This window comes from Engystomops pustulosus, chromosome 11 (assembly GCF_040894005.1).
Source record: "Engystomops pustulosus chromosome 11, aEngPut4.maternal, whole genome shotgun sequence".
NCBI lineage: Eukaryota > Metazoa > Chordata > Amphibia > Anura > Leptodactylidae > Engystomops > Engystomops pustulosus.
The window spans coordinates 81928634-81951542 of NC_092421.1; the positions used below are offsets into that span (position 1 = coordinate 81928634).

The 22909-nt window shown below is 43.8% G+C and overlaps 1 long non-coding RNA gene across 1 annotated transcript in view; it reads right to left on the bottom strand.

The window, feature by feature from the left end:
- Positions 1-9581: 9581 nt before the first annotated feature.
- LOC140106615 (uncharacterized) overlaps positions 9582-22909 on the bottom strand; it is a 77845-nt gene continuing 64517 nt past the window's right edge. The window contains exon 3 of the long non-coding RNA XR_011850821.1: positions 9582-10147. This is a non-coding gene — a long non-coding RNA (uncharacterized lncRNA). The remainder of the gene's footprint in view (positions 10148-22909) is intronic.

Below are 22909 nucleotides of genomic sequence, written 5' to 3' on the forward strand. Positions count from 1 at the left end.
ATCTACAGGCAGGACCCATTACATGAGAGGTCCCCTGGTAAACGATAAACCAACTGCGAGAATAACATCGAAACCCACCGGGAAAAGCAGTAAACATAAAGTTCTAAAAACACAATGGGGCTCATTTACTAAGGGTCCGAATCGCGTTTTTCCATTGGGTTTTCCGAATTCTTACATTTTGTGCTGAATTACCCCGGGTTTTTGGCACACGCGATCGGATTGTGTCGCATTGGCGCCAGCTTGCTACCATGCGACGGAAATCGGGGGGGGGGGGGGCATGGCTGTCAGAAAATCCAACGGATTCGGAAAAATCTTGCTATTTAAAAAAAAAGTGTAGCTTGACCCACACTAACATGCACCAGGAAGAGGATGGTGAACTCCGAGGGACCTCGGCGCAACAGCGACACCTAGTGGATATCGGGCGCACGACCTTAGTGAATCCCGGCAGAACCTGAATCCTCATCAGAGAATGCGCTGCTGGATCGCGACAGGACCGGGTAAGTAAATGTGCCCGAGTGTATCGCATTAAAAACATACAATGAAAAACACAAAACAACACCAATAAATCATGGATGTTCGCGTTGGAGCCAACTTACACCTCACAAATCCAAGTCTCTACTATTACATCACAAAAGACCAAAGCAAAAAAGCCACCTGTGATAAGGTGCAAAATGCATCCATCAAGTGGCAGCGCACAAGGTGCCTATGGTCCAAGGTAAGTACATACCGGGTAAATGCATGTCTGATCTTACCCATGGTGTGGGTCCAGAGACGCAGGAAAGATGGAACCCGACGCGTGTCGTGTGGTTGTAGCTCAGATTATGCAGAAAGTTTGTAATCTGCAACCATGGAGACGTGTAGGTCACGTAGGTCGGATCATGTTGAGTAGACTTTGTGGCCAGTGGTGGACGTGAAGTCCATGGAGATGACCGGGATTACTTTTATCAACAAAACATTACTCGAAATCTTCTCTACTTTGGGTGGAACCCGCATATAGAAGTATATACATAAAAAAAAACATCTGAAAATTTTGCAAACATTTAAAAAGTTTTCTTTAAATTGTCTTTCCATCAGAAACCAGACATAAATGGATGCAGAACTTTGTGCGTGGACTTCTCCGTTCCCCATCTGCTTGGTGGTGCACCAGTTGGATGATGGTGATTTATGTCGCCCATTCACCGCTGCCGATTCGCAGACAGAAAACATTAACAACCAGAAAAAGTCGTTTATTTTGGGAATATTCTGTACTTTGTAGTGAGGAGCGGGGATAACTCACAGAGACAGAAGGAGGATGAGGAGGCCGGGGCCGCAAACATATGTAAAGATTTTTGCTTAAAATAGGTGGTTTTTAGGAGCGTTACAGATTTGCCTAAAAGAAATGATTAATAGCACAACGAGCCGTGCGATACTATAGAACAAAGGAAAGTGTCCCAGTCTTATGGAGACATCTGCTCTCTTATGTAGCGCCAACATATACCACGGCAGTGCACAGAAGACGCCATCACTGCGACGTCAACTAAAGTCAATGGTATATAAAAAATAATGTAAATACTCAAAAAGCCAAATAAATAGAGAAGTTACAGCCAGTAAACCAACGTGACAAAACAGCTAAATAACAGCTGTCTGGTCCTGAAGCCCAAAAAAACACCACAGGCCTGAATACAATAGCAGGTAATACCTGAATGTTACATACAGTAAGTTGCCTTTATTGCCTTGTGGATAATCCCTGAATGTTCATCAAGTGATTCAGTAGTCCTGATACTTACTTTTGTTCTGTGTGTAGACCCTTCATGCTTCTTATTTTACATCTCTTAGATCTGATGAATAGGAGGAGCTGAAGCAGGAGAGTTATGACTCAACCTGCCCCCTCCTCTTTCCCTCTACTTGTGTCTCTCAGTGAGGAGGGACTGTAAAAAGAGAGACACATTGGGAGACGCCATGAAGAAGGCCCAGAGCTGTGAGAGAGAGGAATCTGTATATATATATATATATATATATATATATATATATATATATATATATACACTCACCGGCCACTTTATTAGGTACACCTGTCCAACTGCTCGTTAACACTTAATTTCTAATCAGCCAATCACATGGCGGCAACTCAGTGCATTTAGGCATGTAGACATGGTCAAGACAATCTCCTGCAGTTCAAACCGAGCATCAGTATGGGGAAGAAAGGTGATTTGATGCCTTTGAACGTGGCATGGTTGTTGGTGCCAGAAGGGCTGGTCTGAGTATTTCAGAAACTTCTGATCTACTGGGATTTTCACGCACAACCATCTCTAGGGTTTACAGAGAATGGTCCGAAAAAGAAAAAACATCCAGTGAGCGGCAGTTCTGTGGGCGGAAATGCCTTGTTGATGCCAGAGGTCGGAGGAGAATGGGCAGACTGGTTCGAGCTGATAGAAAGGCAACAGTGACTCAAATCGCCACCTGTTACAACCAAGGTAGGCAGAAGAGCATCTCTGAACGCACAGTACGTCCAACTTTGAGGCAGATGGGCTACAGCAGCAGAAGACCACACCGGGTGCCACTCCTTTCAGCTAAGAACAGGAAACTGAGGCTACAATTTGCACAAGCTCATCGAAATTGGACAGTAGAAGATTGGAAAAACGTCAGAATTTGGTACAACAACATGAAAGCATGGATCCATCCTGCCTTGTATCAGCGGCTCAGGCTGGTGCTGGTGGTGTCATGGATCCATCCTGCCTGGTATCAGCGGCTCAGGCTGGTGGTGGTGGTGTCATGGATCCATCCTGCCTTGTATCAGCGGCTCAGGCTGGTGGTGGTGTCATGGATCCATCCTGCCTTGTATCAGCGGGTCAGGCTGGTGGTGGTGGTGTCATGGATCCATCCTGCCTTGTATCAGCGGCTCAGGCTGGTGCTGGTGGTGTCATGGTGTCTTTGGGCCCCTTGGTACAACGCCACAGCCTACCTGAGTATTGTTGCTGACCATGTCCATCCCTTTATGAGCACAATGTACCCTGTAACATCTGATGGCTACTTTCAGCAGGATAATGCGCCATGTCATAAAGCTGGAAGCATCTCAGACTGGTTTCTTGGACATGACAATGAGGTCACTGGACACAAATGGCCTCCACAGTCACCAGATCTCAATCCAATAGAGCATCTTTGGGATGTGGTGGAACGGGAGATTCGCATCATGGATGTGCAGCCGACAAATCTGCGGCAACTGTGTGATGCCATCATGTCAATATGGAGCAAAATCTCTGAGGAGCTTCCAGCACCTTGTTGTATCTATGCCACGAAGAATTGAGGCAGTTCTGAAGGCAAAAGGAGGTCCAACCCGTTACTAGCATGGTGTACCTAATAAAGGGGCCGGTGAGTGTATATATATATATATATATATATATATATATATATATATATATATATATATATATATACACAGAGCAGCATGAGGAGAACAGGGAAAGGTCGAAGCTATCCAAGGAGGCAAAGATATAAGTACATGTACATGCAGGGAAATGTCTAATGGAAGAGATTTATTGAAAAGTGGCCAACTCCTTTAAGTCTGATAATTTATAATACATTAGTCCCAAGGAGCATCAGTCATGCCTAGAGTGCCGTCACACCGGGGGCCTATGGTAGTCGTGTCCAGAGATCCTCACTGGGAAGTCACAATTGTAAGAGTCGCCTGCAATGAAGCTCTATTTTAAATTTCTGTTCCCACAACGCCCCATATTTTGTGTGAGCTCTTCCATTTACAAAATAATATATACTGTATATCCTTAAAGGGGTTGTCCACTCACAAAAAGTTATCCCCTATTGTGTAGGATAACTTGCTGATTGGTGGGGGTCTCAAAGGATTACAAGAAGGGGGATCCCTTGTACCCCAATTGCACCCTGAAAAGAAAGGAGCAGCAGGTTGGACGTGCACGCTGCAGCTCCATTCACTCACGGAGTAGCTAGTACAGCGCTCCACTGTCGTTGTCAGAGCCATAGTGAATAGCGCAGCATGGCACATGTGCAACTGGCTGCTCTGTTCATCTGAGGTACAATGGACTCCTGTTATTGTTACTGTGGGGCTCCCACCACTGGGACCCCCATGGATCAGCCGAAAATGTATTGTTATGCTAGTGGCTGGACAACCCCTTTAAGAACAAACCTACAGAATCTTAACCATAACCTTTTTCCTAACCAGGGGGGGCTGCCTGTGCTACAGATCTGTGCTTATTCTTTGTACCAGCATATAGGGGTCCCGTGGGGTCCTACACAATGCAGGTAGAGAGCGATTCCTACATTCCTACAAGGAGTCAGCCATTTTGAACTGAGCTATAAGACCACCCTGTCTTTGGATGCTTAAGTCTATTGTTCCTCTTCAGCCAATGGATGTAGCTCATCATTACGGATCATCACTTGTAATCGCCCCGACCTCCTCTCAGATAAGACGAATAACCTGTAAAACGTTCCGATCGGGGATATACTGTAGGGAGTTGATCGCAACTTGGAAAATATTTGAAGTGATTGACCATCTCATAACCTTTCCTTCCATAGGGTCACTTATGTTTGTTGTTTGGCTGTTTATAGAAGATGTTGCGGACACTTATTAAAGGGGCGTGTAATATGATTGGACCTCTGGCTCGATGGACAACCCAAGGAATGGTAACAAGACAAGAGTTTCCAAACAATGGGAATCTCTTCTTTTCCCGCACAATCCTGCGGTGTAGGGCGATCGTCTGCTGAGCATTACACAGCGCTGGGGATTTGTGCCATGATCGGAAAGAATTTTCATGGGAAGTTCCCTCCGATGGTAGTAAAAACAAATTCCGAGGATTTCTGCTTGTTTCAATAATAAATCTCCAAACATTTGCTGCACCGGGAAAACATTTTTGTGGCTTCGCTTTAACAATATGAGAATCCTGATTACAAGTAAACACCGGCAAATAAGATTTCAGGAAAATCTGCAGAGCCAACTCTTACCCAACTCTGATCCACAAACTACTCAACTCTAAGACATTCAGCTTCTACATCTGCCCCATACAGACTGTACAAGAAAAGAATCAATGGACCTTAATGGGTCCTACTGAAAGGTTTTTTCCAGGGTAAAAATACTGATAATTTATCCAGAAAATTAGGTCCTTTAAGGAAATCTACCATTTGGGATTTGATGTATTATGAACCAAATATACATTGAGAATTCTGTAGCTACATTGATGCAGGCATATATCTTGTTCAATCTTGGTTTAAGGAATGTTAGGTGCAGGCTTCCTACAGAAACACATTACACATTGAGCTTCCCATATTGTCCAGACAGGACTAATCAACCTGAGCTGGATGACTCATACACAGCTGGGGGATGGTGAAGTGATTGATTACTTCTGCCTGTCAGGCACAGACACAGTGATTACATCATTCTCTTCAGGTCTTCGCCAAGGGTCCGACAAAACCCAAACCCCCCAAATGTAGCAGAAATCGATGCTACAAAGTGAGAATATTTTATTCCACCATAGATGCGACGTTTCGCCTTTTCTATAAAGGCATTTTCAAGCTGAAAATATAGAAAAGGCGAAACGTTGCATCTATGGTGGAATAAAATATTCTCACTTTATTCCTTTGGAGTGCTGCTTCGTTCATCGATTTCTGCATCATTCTCTTGACTAGTGTAGACTTAAAGAGGACCTGTCACCCATAATTTTGGCACTACCTCTTCCCCAGACCGTCCCGCTCACTCCATAGGCCGGCAGTGACTGCCACGCGTCATGCGGCAGTCACCGCCCCTAACCACGCCCCAACCCCGCCCCCTCATGAATACACTGGACAGCTTTGTACCCCGCCACAGTGTTAGATATTGTTAACAGAGGTTTCTGGTAACGCTATCCTTCTAACACTGCGGCGTTTGATCAAGCACTAGGAGCTGCTTACTTCAGTAACATCTCCTAGTGCCGAAAATTTAGGTGACAGGTCCTCTTTAATGTGAAAGGAGAAGCGCTGAGCCCCAACACAGAAGCTTCATTATCATAATTGTATAATTACTTTTTTAGCAAAACCACTCACCTTGGGGATTAAACAAGATATGTTTCTGCATCAGTGTAGCTACAGCATTCTCAAGGTATGTTTGAGTGACTATGACTGCAGTGTTATAGCGGAAACATGTGGCGTCTGTAACTACTATAAGGGGGGTTGGGGGATATTTCACGGAAAAATATTTGCCCTCATTGGGACCTACATTGGATTGAAGTTTTAGATCTTCTAATGTTCTATCCCAAACCTGTCCCTTGTCCAATTATTTATATGCAAATTAGCCTCTTTGTGCACCAGGGGCGTGGCCTCTCCAGCAGGTGCACTTTCTAGGTCTGATGCCAATTGTTGTGTGATAGGGGGCAGTATAGGAAGAAAACGGTAAGCAATGGCGCCTACACAAGAGAAAACTGATAAAAAATGCAAAAAGTCATATAATAGACAATTTTCCAATATACTTTCTGTTTGTGTTCCTGACGGTTTTCTAGATCTCTGCTTGCTGTCATTCTATCAGAAGCTTCTATGTAACTTCAAGAGGACAGAAATGTGACCATGGTCACACAGGTGCACGGCTCGTTATATCACACAGGTGCGCAGCTCGTTATATATCACACAGGTGCACGGCTCGTTATATATCACACAGGTGCACGGCTCGTAAAATATATCACACAGGTGCACGGCTCGTTATATCACACAGGTGCATGGCTTCTTAGATCACACAGGTGCACGGCTTGTTATATCACACAGGTGCACGGCTCCTTATATCACACAGGTGCACGGCTCGTTATATATCACACAGGTGCGCGGCTCGTTATATCACACAGGTGCGCGGCTCGTTATATCACACAGGTGCGCGGCTCGTTATAACACACAGGTGCAGGGCTCGTTATGTTACACAGGTGCATAGCTCGTTATATCACACAGGTGCGTGGCTCATTATATCACACAGGTGCACGGCTCGTTATAACACACAGGTGCAGGGCTCGTTATGTCACACAGGTGCACAGCTCGTTATATCACACAGGTGCACGGCTTGTTATATCACACAGGTGCACGGCTCTTTATATCACACAGGTGCACGGCTCGTTATATCACACAGATGAACGGCTCATTATATCACACAGGTGCATGGCTCGTTATATCACACAGGTGCACGGCTCGTTATATCACACAGGTGAACGGCTCGTTATATCACACAGGTGCACGACTCCTTATATCACACAGGTGCGCGGCTCGTTATGTCACACAGGTGCACGACTCCTTATATCACACAGGTGCACGACTCCTTATATCACACAGGTGCGCGGCTCGTTATGTCACACAGGTGCACGGTTCGTCATATCACACAGGTGCACGGCTCGTTATATCACACAGGTGCACGGCTCGTTATATCACACAGGTGCATGGCTTGTTATATCACACAGGTGCACGGCTTGTTATATCACACAGGTGCACGGCTCCTTATATCACACAGGTGCACGGCTCGTTATATCACACAGGTGCACGGCTCGTTATATATCACACAGGTGCGCGGCTCGTTATATCACACAGGTGCGCGGCTCATTATATCACACAGGTGCACGGCTCGTTATAACACACAGGTGCAGGGCTCGTTATGTCACACAGGTGCACAGCTCGTTATATCACACAGGTGCACGGCTCGTTATATCACACAGGTGCACGGCTCGTTATATCACACAGGTGCACGGCTCGTTATATCACACAGATGAACGGCTCATTATATCACACAGGTGCACGGCTCGTTATATCACACAGGTGCACGGCTCGTTATATCACACAGGTGAACGGCTCGTTATATCACACAGGTGCACGACTCCTTATATCACACAGGTGCGCGGCTCGTTATGTCACACAGGTGCACGACTCCTTATATCACACAGGTGCACGACTCCTTATATCACACAGGTGCGCGGCTCGTTATGTCACACAGGTGCACGGTTCGTCATATCACACAGGTGCACGGCTTGTTATATCACACAGGTGCATGGCTTGTTATATCACACAGGTGCAGGGCTCGTTATATCACACAAGTGCACGGCTCGTTATATCACACAGGTGCACGTGTCGTTATATCACACAGGTGCAGGGCTCGTTATATCACACAGGTGCACGGCTCGTTATATCACACAGGTGCACGGCTCGTTATATCACACAGGTGCACAGCTCGTTATGTCATAGAGGTCCACGGCTCATTATATATCACACAGGTGCATGGCTCGTTATGTCACACAGGTGCATGGCTCGTTACGTCACACAGGTGCAGAGCTCGTTATATCACACAGGTGCACAGCTCGTTATATCACACAAGTGCACAGCTCGTTATATCACACAGGTGCACAGCTCGTTATATCACACAGGTGCATGGCTCGTTATGTCACACAGGTGCATGGCTCGTTATGTCACAGAGGGTAATCAGAGCTGTGTGTTATAACGAGCTGTGCACCTGTGTGACCATGGTCAGATTTCTGTCCACTGGAAGTAAACATTAAAGCTTCCTATAAAATGACAGCAAGCAGAGATCTATCAGACCGTGAGGAATATGGAAGTATATTGGAAAATTGGAAAATTTTAATACAAACAATAGCATTAATTTGCTCTAATTATAACAGCCCTTTATTACACTTTACAGAAGTTTCAAATTTGCCAGACAGTCCGTGAACCACAGACCACACTGCCGGGGACAGGATTCCTTACATCATAGTGATGTATGATGCAAGGAGTCCCTGCTTCCCTGCTAAACAGCAGCATCAAAATGTCATCATTACAGTGTCGGGCGGCTGTGTTAAGGGGATGCAGGGAATCCTTGTAACCTTTACTGCTATGATATAAGGAATTCAGTCCCCAGTGTCATTGGTCCATTAAAAAGTGGCACTGCATGGTCAGTGGTCCACAGGTGCCGGGAGAAACTGCACTTAAAGGGGTTGTCAGAAACATGTTGAAAAACATCCAAAAACAGTTTCTTTTGAAACCGTGAGTTGTATGTGGTACTGGAACTAAGCTCCATTCATCTCTATACAGCTGAGCTGTAATACCAGCACCAACCATGGTCAGAGGTGGCGCTGTTTCTGGAAGAAAGCAGCCATGATCTTTAACTTCCGGAAAATCCCTTTAAGTGAATAAAATGCAAGAAAAATATCAAATGTTTTCCAACAAAACAATATAATAATCTACAAACTACAGACAATGCTACATATACAATGTGAGAGGATAAAAAATAACTAAACAGAAACACCAAGTTATAAAAAAAAGAGTCAACGGTCAATATAAAATATATTTTTGCATTATTTTTCATTGTGATTTTCATGACACAATACGATATACAGCAGATTTAAAGAATATTGGCAGCACTCCTGTGTGAAGGAGCCCGGCCCGCCCCTTTAATGAGCGTTTCTTACCATCCACTACGACAAATGAAGAAAGAATCTGCTTGATTAGAACACGTTGCAGACATCCAGCAGAATGATGGCCTCGCAATGATAGTAAAGACTTAATTATTATCAAATGACTTCTGCCGTTGGGTCACTACTCGTGTAATTACAAGCAGTTCATGCCTATGCTAATTAGGACTCCGACACAATCATTCCGGGAGGAAGGAGTGGGTGGGCAAATTAAATAAATGGAGATACAACGTTGCTAATGATATTTTAACTTTCATTTTCTACACAAAGAAAAGCAAAACACTTTCATGCCCATCATCTCCTTAACTGCTCTGCTGCCGGATCCTCTCCCGACGCGTTTCAGATCTTATTGTCAGCCAATAAGCTGCCGGAACGACACATCGTAGACCAAGGACCAGGACCTGTCCAGACGGAGCACGTGTCTTCTCCTAGTCTTACATTTAGACCTTATTTTCCCGGAGGAACACAGGCAAATCCTTAACTTTGATGGTTCCCCAAACACTCCAAGTCCCGAAACGTAACGGCCTCTGAAATGAAGGCTCTAGGCTTGTGATCCGATGACTTTCTACAGGCAACCGGAATAAACAGCTATTATTACTGGAGACCAATTACGGCCGGTGACCTGAAGCGCTTACCGATGAAGACGTTTCCAAGGAGTAGGTGGCCGCGTCTTCCCCTCCGTCCACTCCTCCCGCCAGGAAAGTTTTCTAGAAAAATGACTCATTAGCGCAGAGTACCTTCTGTAACGACATTTTAAAAGGTTAAGTGTGTACAGTCGCTCCTCGCAAAGCGCGGCCTCCCCGTACGTTCCAGGGACATCGCTTATTGCCATACTAATTGTGTGTGAGGAGAAGACGTTTAACAAGACAGGAGGAACATGATTACCAGACGGTGTGAAGAAGTCGTGTAGGTCAATTATTATTTTACATGACTCGCAGCGTCCTGACTTGACCCATTGACCTTGGGTAATATCGCCCTGCAGACACGAATACAGGAGCTTCTTGTACTCGAGGATAAAAGGGACAAGGGTTTAGTGGATATCAATTCCAAATGTTTTATAACCCAAAGATCAAAACAAACCCCCAATGAGTCTTCTGCCTCCTCAACCTTAAAGAGGGGGACATCTTGTTGGCTCGAGAAGAATTCCCTCCATAAGATAATTCCTTGCGTTAATGACATGGGGGGGCAATTGTGTCATTTCTAAATTCTGGAATAGTAGAACTTACAGCAAATAGCAGAGCCAAGAGTCAGTTACCCAAGAGCCATCATTACGGATGAAGGTAACAACTGGTCTAATGGATCCCATTGTTTACCAGGAACCCTCAATGACGGACGTCAGATTGTATTGGGGGTCCGAACCAGGGCCGGCACCAGCACTGGGCATGGTGCCAGAGCCACATAAAGCTGTACATAAGGAATCAATGGGGGTGATTGATTCATAGGGGGTCTTTATATAAAATAACCTTGATGTTTGGGATGATAAACTAGGGAATATTTTAGGGAACTGGAGCCTGTTTTAGTTTCTGAATTTTTTAATGCTGCCACATGAGTTCAATGCAAAGGGGCCCACGGAGGCTCTGTCGCCCAGGGGTCTACTGAGACCTGGAGCTGACCCTGGCCAGAACCAGGTAGTCACTGACGATCAACAAACGTACAAGAGGACCAACAGTGAGAAGCCCAAACCAAAAGTCAAACCCAAGAAATGTTGGCAACAAAATTATTGGGCAAATTAAAGGGTCAATACTTTCCATAGACAAATTGGATTCACTGTTTATTACAAATTGGAAAAAGTAGTTGACATTTTGACCTTTTGCAGAAACATTCGGAAATTAGATTATGATAAAAAGTGTGAAAGTCTCCGAATTGAAATTTGGACCTCGAATGAGAACTTTGTAAGCAACCTACAACCATGTGGAATGATTCCGAGCCCATAGACATGTCTACTTGGCTTGGCCAGGCCTGGTGGTAGGTCGCCTGCTATCAGGACAAATGGATTGGGCATGCTCAAAGTGGCTCTACTGTCTGCTGTCAGGTGGAGGTCAGGCGACCACCACACATTATATACCATTCATCAGCCCCAGTAATAGCAATGGGTTAGGCTCGCATGAATCTATTGTATGGCCTTAGGTCATGCAGGAGAGCAGACAGAAACTGAATAGTCATTCCAGTAATATAAAGCTCCACATTGAGGCTTTCCATACATCTTCAAAACCTTTGTTTATCCGCTAAGAATACCATCATCTTAAGAAGACCCTTCGAGCTCCTCAAGAAAGTTCAATCAATTTACCAATGTCCACTTTCCCAGCAGTGCTTGTGGATAATTCTAGAAGAAATTTCTATTAATGGTTCTTTTATATTTGAAAACACTGATTCTTTTTTTCCTTTAATATCTAAAACATGGCTCTTTCAATGACCTGTTTGTTTCTCAAAGCAGTTTTATAGCTACAAAAGAGGTGAAAAAGGTCCTTTTCAAAGGCGGTTAATCCTCATTAGCATTACTTTATCTTCCAGGGCATGTATAATTTAAAATGCAAAAGTTATGTCTGGAGTCCTGTAGGAATTACGAACACCCTTTAAGAGCTTCAGAGAAGAAACATTTTATTATTGAAAACTCGAGTGAAACCTACACGAAGGGGGTCAAGTCTAGAAATAACGGCATGAAAGGCTCTACAACGGGAAGATGAATACCGTGTAGCAGGAATAGACCCTCTAGCGGCCATTACTCCATATTGTGTAATTAGAAGCCGCTAGAATCTGTTTAGAAGAGAACATGTTACACCTGATGGGAAAGGAAGGAAAGGAGTCCGGATAAAAGGAATGGAAGCAGCTAAGCTAATGACATCCTAATGCTGAAGATTTCCTTACGTACAATAGTAGTGTCCTGGAATGGTCTCGTCTTTTACCTTCACGGTGAGTCAGAAAAACATTCCAAAAATCATGTAAGACGGTATAACAGGTAATGATAATATGAACGTCCTCTGTTTTATTATAAACAAATGAATTACTGATCCATTGTAACATCTCGACAGCTTGGTTTACCTATCTAAAGCTTCCAGAATGGGCATCTGCCCAACACAAAGGTAGAGTTGATGAGGGGTCGTATAAGGCCCAAAAAGGTAAGAGCTCCTGCCCTGCTCTGGCTCCCGTTTCTAGTGTCGTAGAGGTGTTCTGCTCGTTGGCAGAGATGGATCGACACATCCTCTACATCACAAGTGACGACCCCAGCACATACGGCTGAGCTATTAGCGCTGAAGAGCAGGGACTTGAAGTTTAAAGGGAACCTGTCACCGCTGTTCCAAAAAATGAAACTAAGACAGGTTCCCATAGAGCCCTTTAGTCCTAAGGGCACCCATTTATCAACTAACACTAGCGATGCATAGAAAAGCAAAAAAATCACATTTTATTCTGTACCTGGTAACCAGGGAGAACCCAGCGAGTCCACGTGGGAGGATCACTGCGGCTCGAGTCCTCGCCCTCCTCTGTGCACATCAGCCAGCGCACGCCTCCATCTTTCCTACGTCACACAGCTCCCTGGCTTCCTGCTCACTGATAAGCATTGACACAGCTGAGTGCAGCCAGTGCGCATGCGCGGAACTCGGCTGTGCGATGTAGGAAAAATCATACAGGGGGCGTGCGCTGGCTGATGTGCACAGAGGAGGGCGAGGACTCGAGCCGTAGTGATCCTCCCACGTGGACTCGCTGGGTTCTCCCTGGTTAGCAGGTACAGAATAAAATGTGATTTTTCCTTTTCTATGCATCGCCAGTGTTAGTTGATGAATGGGTGCCCTTAGGACTAAAGGGCTCTATGGGAACCTGTCTTAGTTTAATTTTTTTGGAACAGCGGTGACAGGTTCCCTTTAAGCATAGCAAGAACGCTTTTTTTTATCCCAACCCACAGGGGTTCTTCTAGGATAATAATAATAATTTTATATTTATCGCCTACAGATTACGCAGGATCCCTGTACAGGCGGTCCCCTACTTAAGGACACCCGACTTACAGACAACCCATAGTTACAGACGGACCCCTCTGCCCACTGTGACCTCTGGTGAAGCTCTCTGGATGCTTTAAAATAGTCCCAGATTGCAATAATCAGCTTAAAATTGTCTGCAATGAAGCTTTATTGATAATTCTTGGTCCTATTACAGCAAAAAAATTTGAAACTCCAATTGTCACTGGGGCAAAAAAAAAAATTGTCGGGAACTACAATTATAAAGTATACAATTTTCGACTTACATACAAATTCAACTTAAGAACAAACCTACAGTCCCTATCTTGTATGTAACCCGGGGACTGCCTGTACAACCCTTTAAAACGAATAGTAGACATATTTCCGTTAAGTTGGTCCTTGTACGAGGACATCCAAGAAGAGTTTACTGAAAATGGGTAGGTTGGTGGACATGTTGCTCAAAGGAGCACTTACTGTAGACTACAGTAGCAAGATTAAATTTATATTATCCACCCTACATATGGATCCTACTTATAATTTACTTTTTTAGATATTAGACTCTCTTTCGTTGTAGTTGCCAAAGTGTTTGAGAAAGAGAATGGGTCGGCATAGTGAATTTTTGTTGCCTTCAAAAAAATTATGGGAACACAAACAAGTTCATTGGTGACCATGAGATAAAGGACCCGTTACAGCATGAGGGTTATGATGCAAGTGTGAACACGGCCTTATACTGATACAAATTCATACCCACAGACTCATGCGCTGAGACTGCAATCGATACCAGTGACCTTTAATGTGATATTTTTACTGTGTCCATTTCCAAGGCAGATCAATAGGAAAGTCACTGTCATGTCCATTCCTATAAATTAAAGTAAAACTTGTCAAGAAAATACCAGCCCCATCACAGGTCCCATCTGCTTGTCTATGATATTTACATAGAGGCATACGGGAGGGGGAGTAGTTTCTAATGGATCTGTAAAAAAAAAAAAAAAAGGCACGCTGCTTCATGGACCAAAAGGCAACACTTTTAGGTTACAATCCTCTGGGATTTAGGTAGGGTCCTCTATCATTCTTATAGATGTAGGAGAAGACAAAAGCCTTATGTGTGGTCAACACTTATTTAAAACATATACGTACCCCTATGACAGAGGGCCTCCTCGGTGGCCATGTCTCACAACAGGGATTTGCTCCAACATAATGTTGTCATCCCTTTGGGTCCAATGGTACTGGAGGCAACAGAAGACAGAGGGCTTTAACTAAGGAGGCCCCCTGGATAGGCAAGTATATATTTGATCCAGGGTATCTACTTCCCGACCTTAGTCAAAAGCCTTTCACTCAGTTCCCTACCTTGTACTGGTTTTACTCCCGCATCATGTCATTAGGCTTCCTGAAGGTCATGCTTGATGTCAACCTTACAAGGTTGCTAAAAGAGGCGTGATTTTCCTTATCCCATCCTGTAAAACTTTGTTTTTCCTTGATCCAGGGTAGAAATTCCATCAGTCCGTCCATTCTCTAGTTTACGAGCAGTCGTCATGTGACTCGGTGGCTCAGTCTTTGGAAACCATTGAAAACCTACTGAAGCCAGTAGGTACAACTCGCCATCACTGAGATACCGATTGGCTGCTGCAGTCAAATCTCAGCTGCCACTAACCAAAATCCCAAGGAGACTGTCTGACCACATGGGGTACAGGGGTTGTCCAGTCTCTACAAGTTTTCTCCTATCCACAGAATTCAGGAAATCTTTCTCATTGGAGGGGTTTCCACTTGTGGGACCTCAAGGTTCCCGGGAATGGGAATCCAATGTATTGCAAATGAATGAAGTGGCAGGCTAGCCATGTACGGGGCTGTTCCAGTCACTGTCTATAGTGCTGACGGAAGTAGTCGAGTATTGCAATAGGCTATAGGCTCTGTCAGTGCCATAGAGATTAGTCGCCACCTTCTTTATCTATTGGGGTACAGCAGACTATCCTTCTAATCAATAGGTATCAGGTCTGTGCTGAGCATTGTAGGTTCAGGTCCCCCCGTGGCTTTGCAGATTGCATTTAAAGAGTTATGACCCATGATCCGTGTCACCACCAATTGTGGGTGCTATAGCAAGGTGTTCACATTTGGGTATCTGAACCAAACCTTGGTCCAAGTTTCGGCTAAACCTCCAGAACTCGAACTCTCCTGGGTCCACACATCACCACTTTTCACCGCTGGGACCCCAAACAGTCAGCAAGTTATTCCTTTCCTATTGATATGGTAAAGCTTGTAGTGGCCGGATGACCGCTCTAATATACAACTAAGTCATGTAAGTGATAAAGAATTAGGGTCCATAATCTCCAGGTGAGTGAAATAGTTAAATAAATATAATAAAAAAAATAAATAAATGCAATTATTTAGTGGTTTCCAGCCTTACCACTGGATCCAGTAATGAGGCCAAGTCATCAGACGTTTCCAGTCTTTATTAAAGATCAAACAATCCAATGGGGGCAGATGCCCTGGAAGAGGCTCCTCAATCATGGTCAATAACACAATGCTCTTCTATTATTAGTCTTTATTGCCTTTGTGTGCCATTTTTTTGTGAAATGTGCGTATTAAATATTAATGTCTTAGGACCCGGTGACATGTCGTACCTTGGCCAATGAGAAACCACAAAGAGTGAGGTTAAAGCGGCCAAAGGTTAGAATGTCGAATCAATCAGAATATAATAAGAGAGGAGGGGAGCGCTCATTGCTGTGATCACAAGGAGAATTATCATTTCTGGACCATTATAGCGTAAATATAACTTCCTCTTATGAAAAAAACATCGAAACTAATTTTTTTTAACCAAATATCGACACCTTATACATAAGAGGTCAAACTGCGGCCACATGTCATGGAAATAGATATCTGTATGTATAGTATTCTTATGCAGTTTTTTTAGTATATGTTTCCATGCCGATCCCACAGACAATACATCGAACATTTTATGTGGTTTGTAACTGGGGTGGGGGCTAATATTTGGTACTTTTTGTATTTCACACTTTTTAGTCTTTTTCTGTCCCGATTAAATCTATAATATATTTATATTCAGTTTTATATGACGGGTGGTTTTCACAGACGGATAATATTATCGGTACGGGTGCAGATATTTATACAGGATGTAGAAATTTAATATGTGCAAAAATTTTAGGCAGGAGTGGGGAAAAAATGTTATAAAGTAAGAAGATTTTTATTTATAAAAAAAAAAAAAAAAGTAATAGAAGTGTAAAAAATGTATTCTGCAGCCGGACAGTGATCCCAAACATCCACCCCATGTCAGAAAGAATTATCTCCAGTGTAGAATAAGGAGATCTTGAAGTAATGATATGGTCCCAACAGAAGCCTAGTGTGTCTAGGATTACATACAGAGAGTAAAGGTTAGGAGCAATCCTACATCCACAGAAGATCCGGGCTTAGATCTCCAAGACGTTTGGAACAACCTCCCTGCTGAGTTCCTTCAAAAACTGTGCAAATGTTCCTAGATCACACCGGTCTAAAGCTTTTACACATTTCTGTATATGTTACCCTCTCCAAAGATGGATTTGTATACCAGAAGAACGTAGTTATTCCAATTACACTGGGAATATGTGATCTTTGCTCTATGTAGTGCACTACCCTACAGTCCATTCCCTCTCCTTTGAGTGACTCCTATAGGATTCAATGGAGAGCTTGTTATAGCTTTTACACCAAGCAGAAGAGAAGGGCAGTTTAGAAGAGAGATAACTGCACAGCACTGTGTGCACACTCCCAGTACTCCATGTCCAGCTACAATCCTGGAATATAAATACATTTTTCACAGTCCTTTGGCTATAAACCACATACAGAGAAGTAGGATTCCATAGATCTCCAGGGACAATACCACAGTCTGCAGTTTTATAACGACAAAACTGGAGTTAGACTCCATTTAAAATATCAGATAATGTATTGGCATTACTCAGATGGAATATTAAGATCTCCCTCTATCTATCGTAGGTCATATATTTCTACAGTAAGTCTATCTTTGTAATAGTTGTTACGCTCAACTCTCCATCCATCGTTCTATCCAACTCTCCATCTATCTATTGTTCCATCCAACTCTACATCCATCCATTGTGCCATCCAACTCACCATCTATCCATCATTCCAACCAACTTCCCATCCATTGTCTGATCCAACCATCTTTCCATCCAACTCTTCATCCATCATTCCATCCATCTATTGTGCCATTCAACTCTCCATCCATTGTTCCATCCAACTCTCCATCCATCCATCCAACCTTCCATCCATCATTCCATCCATCCATCCATCCATCGTTCTATCCAACTCTCCATCCATCTATTGTTCCATCCAACTCTCCATCTATCCGTAATTCCATCCAACCCTCCATCCATCTTTCCATCCAACCCTCCATCCATCGTTCCATCCAACTCTCCATCCATCTATTGTTCCATCCAACTCTCCATCTATCCATAATTCCATCCAACTCTCCATCCATCTATTGTTCCATCCAACTCTCCATCCATTGTTCCATCCAACTCTCCATCTATCTATCCATCCATTCATCCATCCATCTTTCCATTCAACTATCCATCCATCCATTGTGCCATCCAACTCTCCAACCTTACATCAAACTCTGTACAAAAGGTCATATTTATCACCTCTATCCATCTATCAATCTACAGTCATATCTATCTATCCATCCGCCCGCCGTAGGTCACATTTATGTGGGTCATATATAGTCTAGATGTCCATCCCTATCCATTGTATTTATATATATTTATACACAGTATCTGATTATCTCCAGTTATCTTTGTATCCATCTGTTTTCATCCTAGTGATTGGACGCACTAAGTAAAATGTTATTTAGAGGAATATAAGCCATTCATCAGGCCCAGGCTGACTGCACCCATGACCGGCGTTACGAGCTTCAATAGACAAAAATACATAAAATAAAAATAAATCCTGCTTATTACTCGTTACAAGTGCTGAACCTCGGGGGATCCTGTTATTTATTTAAAGATGGTGGGCAAAGCAAATTTTAATGCGTCGGCTACAATGGAAAGCCATCCGTACTTGTCTCTCTGGTAATAGTACAACATCCAGACATTACTAATTAATGACTGCGCTGCGATGACCATCGTTTGTCATCATTAGATCTTTGGCCAAAAACTTACCACTTCATAAAGCCTTGTATGTAAGGGAATGGCGTCCATAGTGCGCGGTGCAACGCTCCACCCACAAGGCAGCTGTCAATCATCTCTTCTATTCCCTGATTATGAGTGATCACATTCTACCAATGTGCCACTTAAAGGGGTTGTCCACTTTCAGCAAATATCTGACATTGTTTGTGTAATGAAGAATTACACAATTGCCCCTGTGTGATATCACATGACCAGGGTTAAAACGAGCCGTGCACCTGTGTGACATCACATGACCAGGGATATAATGAGCTGTGCACCTGTGTGACATCACATGACCAGGGATATAACGAGCCGTGCACCTGTGTGACATCACATGACCAGGGATATAATGAACTGTGCACCTGTGTGACATCACATGACCAAGGACCGTTTTTTTATCCATATGAAGTAAACAATGAAGCCTCCTGCTGAATGATAACAGAAACAGTCAAGAATTAATACAGAAAGTATATTGAATAACTGTAGAATGTTTTATTTCACAAACAATATAAAGTGATGATGTTGCCGATGTCTCTTCTAGACATTTGGTTGGTTTCCATTTCCTTGGTGATGGGAATGGGACATGTATCAGCGCTTCTCCGAGTATAAACATAAAACATTCCTGCCGAAATGATTCTCTGGCCTGGGATGTGGCTCTGGATGAGGCTTTGTGTTACCATATGTGATTACAGCTAAAGACCCAAATAAATGGACTAAAACACATTTATGGGAAACCTGCTCTCCGCAGTCAGTGTGTCAATCAAAGGGCGACGCGTCGGCGGAGCTTTATCCTGCGCTCGTGTAATATGGGAGAAGAGATTTACTATTGGAGATGTGGCTGCTGTATAATGAAGCCGGGTGAGAAAGAATAAACAAAAGGAATGGGACCATCTGTTCCCTGACCCTATAGCGGTTTTTTTTCCCTTCTCCCTCCAACAATCATTAGAAATGTATAAAGGAAACGGAGCCAGGAACATTATGTCCACAAACCTCTCAATATTTTAAGATGTTCAATCTAGAGTGATCAAGTAGGCACCGGGTAGCCGTGTATATGGCTGGGCCTGGGGCACCTAATAAATACATAATAAACCTATAAATATATACAATTCTACCGTGACCACTACGGCCGCAATAGATCCAGTTCTCAAAACTTGTACAAAATTAATATGTGTGTAATGACTTGACTTATTAGATATTCCAGCTTGTTACATATTTGAGTTGAATGTTGCGGCACAATGGCTGCCCGCTGGCGAGAACGGAACGGAGCGTTTGTTTGGAGTCATCAGTTATACCGCAAATATATATCTATAAAAAACACACACGGACTGGAGGATTATTTTTCACACTGAAGGAGGGCAGCGAGATACAGGGAGGGTTTATTAGAAGGTTTCTATTTTTTATTCAACTTTTGTATAAAAGAGAAAAGCCCAGATCTATTATTGTGGCGGCGCCCGTTTGTGGTGACGTAGCACTGGATGGAACGTCTTTGGATGTCGCACAAGTATTTATAAAGTGTCTGCGCCAATTTTGTTTCGCGGCTGCTCTGTGTCCGACAAGACAGAAAAAGGTGCAGCTAAAGGGGCTGTTACTGCTTAGTCTGACCGTGCGCCTTAGTATTACCGGCCGTGCGCCACATTATTACTGACCATGCGCCACATTATTACTGACCATGCGCCACATTACTGACCGTGCGCCACATTACTGACCATGCGCCACATTAATTACTGACTGTGCACCACATTACTGACCGTGCGCCACATTAAAAACTGACTGTGCACCACATTTATTACTGACCGTGCGCCACATTATTACTGATTGTGCACCACATTACTGACCGTGCGCCACATTAATTACTGACTGTGCACCAAATTACTGACCGTGCGCCACATTAAAAACTGACTGTGCACCACATTACTGACCGTGCACCACATTTATTACTGACCGTGCGCCACATTATTACTGACCAGGCACCACATTATTACTGACCGGGCACCACATTATTACTGATTGTGCATCACATTATTACTGACCGTGCACCACATTTATTACTGACCGTGCGCCACATTATTACTGACCGTGAGCCACATTTATTAATGACCGTGAGCCACATTTATTACTGACCATGCGTCACATTATTACTGACCGTGTGCCACATTTATTACTGACCATGCGTCACATTATTACTCACCGTGCGCCACATCATTACTGACCGTGCGTCACATCATTACTGACCGTGCGTCACATCATTACTGACCGTGCGCCACATTGATTACCGCAACTCGACAGAATAAAGGTTCACAGAAAAAAAGATGGTGACACTCCGCAGCAGAGCAGGAGGCGCCAGATAAAAGAGGCTGCACCCCAGTGTCCAATAATCTGCTGCCCCTATACAAGAGGGAGGACACTGCACATAGTGATAAATCTGGAATGAAAAATGTAAAAACTATGGTTTTGTAGCGTGTTTATAGTAGTCACACTGCGCAATGTTTGGTGGAATAAAGAAAAACTGCTTTAAGATTAAATATATCGGGGTTCTGTTTAGATTTATCATCTCCACTGATCTAGGCTTTTTGCAGATTGTACATGGTTTCTGCACATAGAAGGTTATAGAGCAGGAGATGTACATCGTGTCCTATCAGGTTATAGAGCAGGAGGGGCTGAGTAGATTGTACCTAGTGTCCTATCTGCAGGCAGCATGTTATAGAGCAGAAGGAGCTGAGCAGATTGTACATAGTGTCCTATCTGCAGGCAGCATGTTATAGAGCAGGAGGAGCTGAGCAGATTGTACATAGTGTCCTATCTGCAGGCAGCATGTTATAGAGCAGGAGGAGCTGAGCAGATTGTACATAGTGTCCTATCTGCAGGCAGCATGTTATAGAGCAGGAGGAGCTGAGCAGATTGTACATAGTGTCCTATCTGCAGGCAGCATGTCATAGAGCAGAAGGAGCTGAGCAGATTGTACATAGTGTCCTATCTGTAGGCAGCATGTTATAGAGCAGGAGGAGCTGAGCAGATTGTACATAGTGTCCTATCTGCAGGCAGCATGTTATAGAGCAGGAGCTGAGCAGATTGTACATAGTGTCCTATCTGCAGGCAGCATGTTATAGAGCAGGCGGAGCTGAGCAGATTATACTTTGTGTCCTGTCTGCAGGCAGCATGTTATAGAGCAGGAGGAGCTGAACAGATTGTACATAGTGTCCTATCTGCAGGCAGCATGTTATAGAGCAGGAGGAGCTGAGCAGATTGTACATAGTGTCCTATCTGCAGGCAGCATGTTATAGAGAAGGAGGAGCTGAACAGATTGTACATGGTTTTGTATTCAGGTTATCTGTAGAACAATATACATTCTTCAGACAGATTTCCATCTCTTCCTGAAGACTCCCACTGAAAAGTTGCTCATGTGTTTTTGCGATCTGCTGTATGACGAGGCCTCCTTGCTATGTCCAGCGATCTCCCATAGGGTAAGCCCTGTACAATGTAGTTAGCATGGAATAAAACCAGACCCGTGTCTTTATCTAATTAGCATGGGAACTTTCCAGGCCCTGACTTTCAGGCAGATCCATGACCCCATCACAAGCCGCGGAGTAGAGAGAAGAGGACAGATCACCTCCAGGAATGTGACATTGCCAGAAATTTGTTACGAGCTTCTCATTTCATGTAGAGATAAACCAGATTTGGACTAACTCTGCCGACAAACACAGAACAGTCCTGTCCTTAGAATATCACAGAGGCCAAAGGATACAAGGAGTAGAAGGTGGATTGTGTTTGGCTCCAAGGTCGGCCGAGCTGTTTTAGGAGCCTCGGGAGCCAAGTTCTTGTCTTGTTATGACCCTTTAAGGTGCATTTTTCTTCCTTCCAGCAGAACACAAGGAGACGACTTATCTGTGACCACAAAACACACTCACAAAAACCAAGAAGGTTTATGGTTCAGGTCTCTGTGGAATGTTCTCCATCCATATACCTTAAAGGGATCCTGTTACCACATTCCTCACAAATACAGCGAGTGGCAGGTTCCCATAGAGCCCTAGTAACACCTTCCTTTAGCTAATTTTTTTCCCTCAGATCTCCACAGAATTAACTATATAATTTTACCTGGTGTCCAGGGATATGTAAAGCGAGTCAAGGGGGCGTGGCCTCCTCGGGCTGAATCCAGCAGCTCCTCCCTATGCTTTCTCTTCATGCAGCATTTACGTCATGTGACCAGGGTGACATCGTTGCAGGTCCTTTAGCCTCCTAACATTACCCAACTGTACACCAAGCATATATCTCATAAAATCACAGCATATCATATCACACAAAATCAGAGCAGCCTGCAGGGAGGCATGGAGAGGAACAGAAGTCCATGCGGGCTGCTGAGATTTTATTCATCAGAATATATACAGTTTGCTAA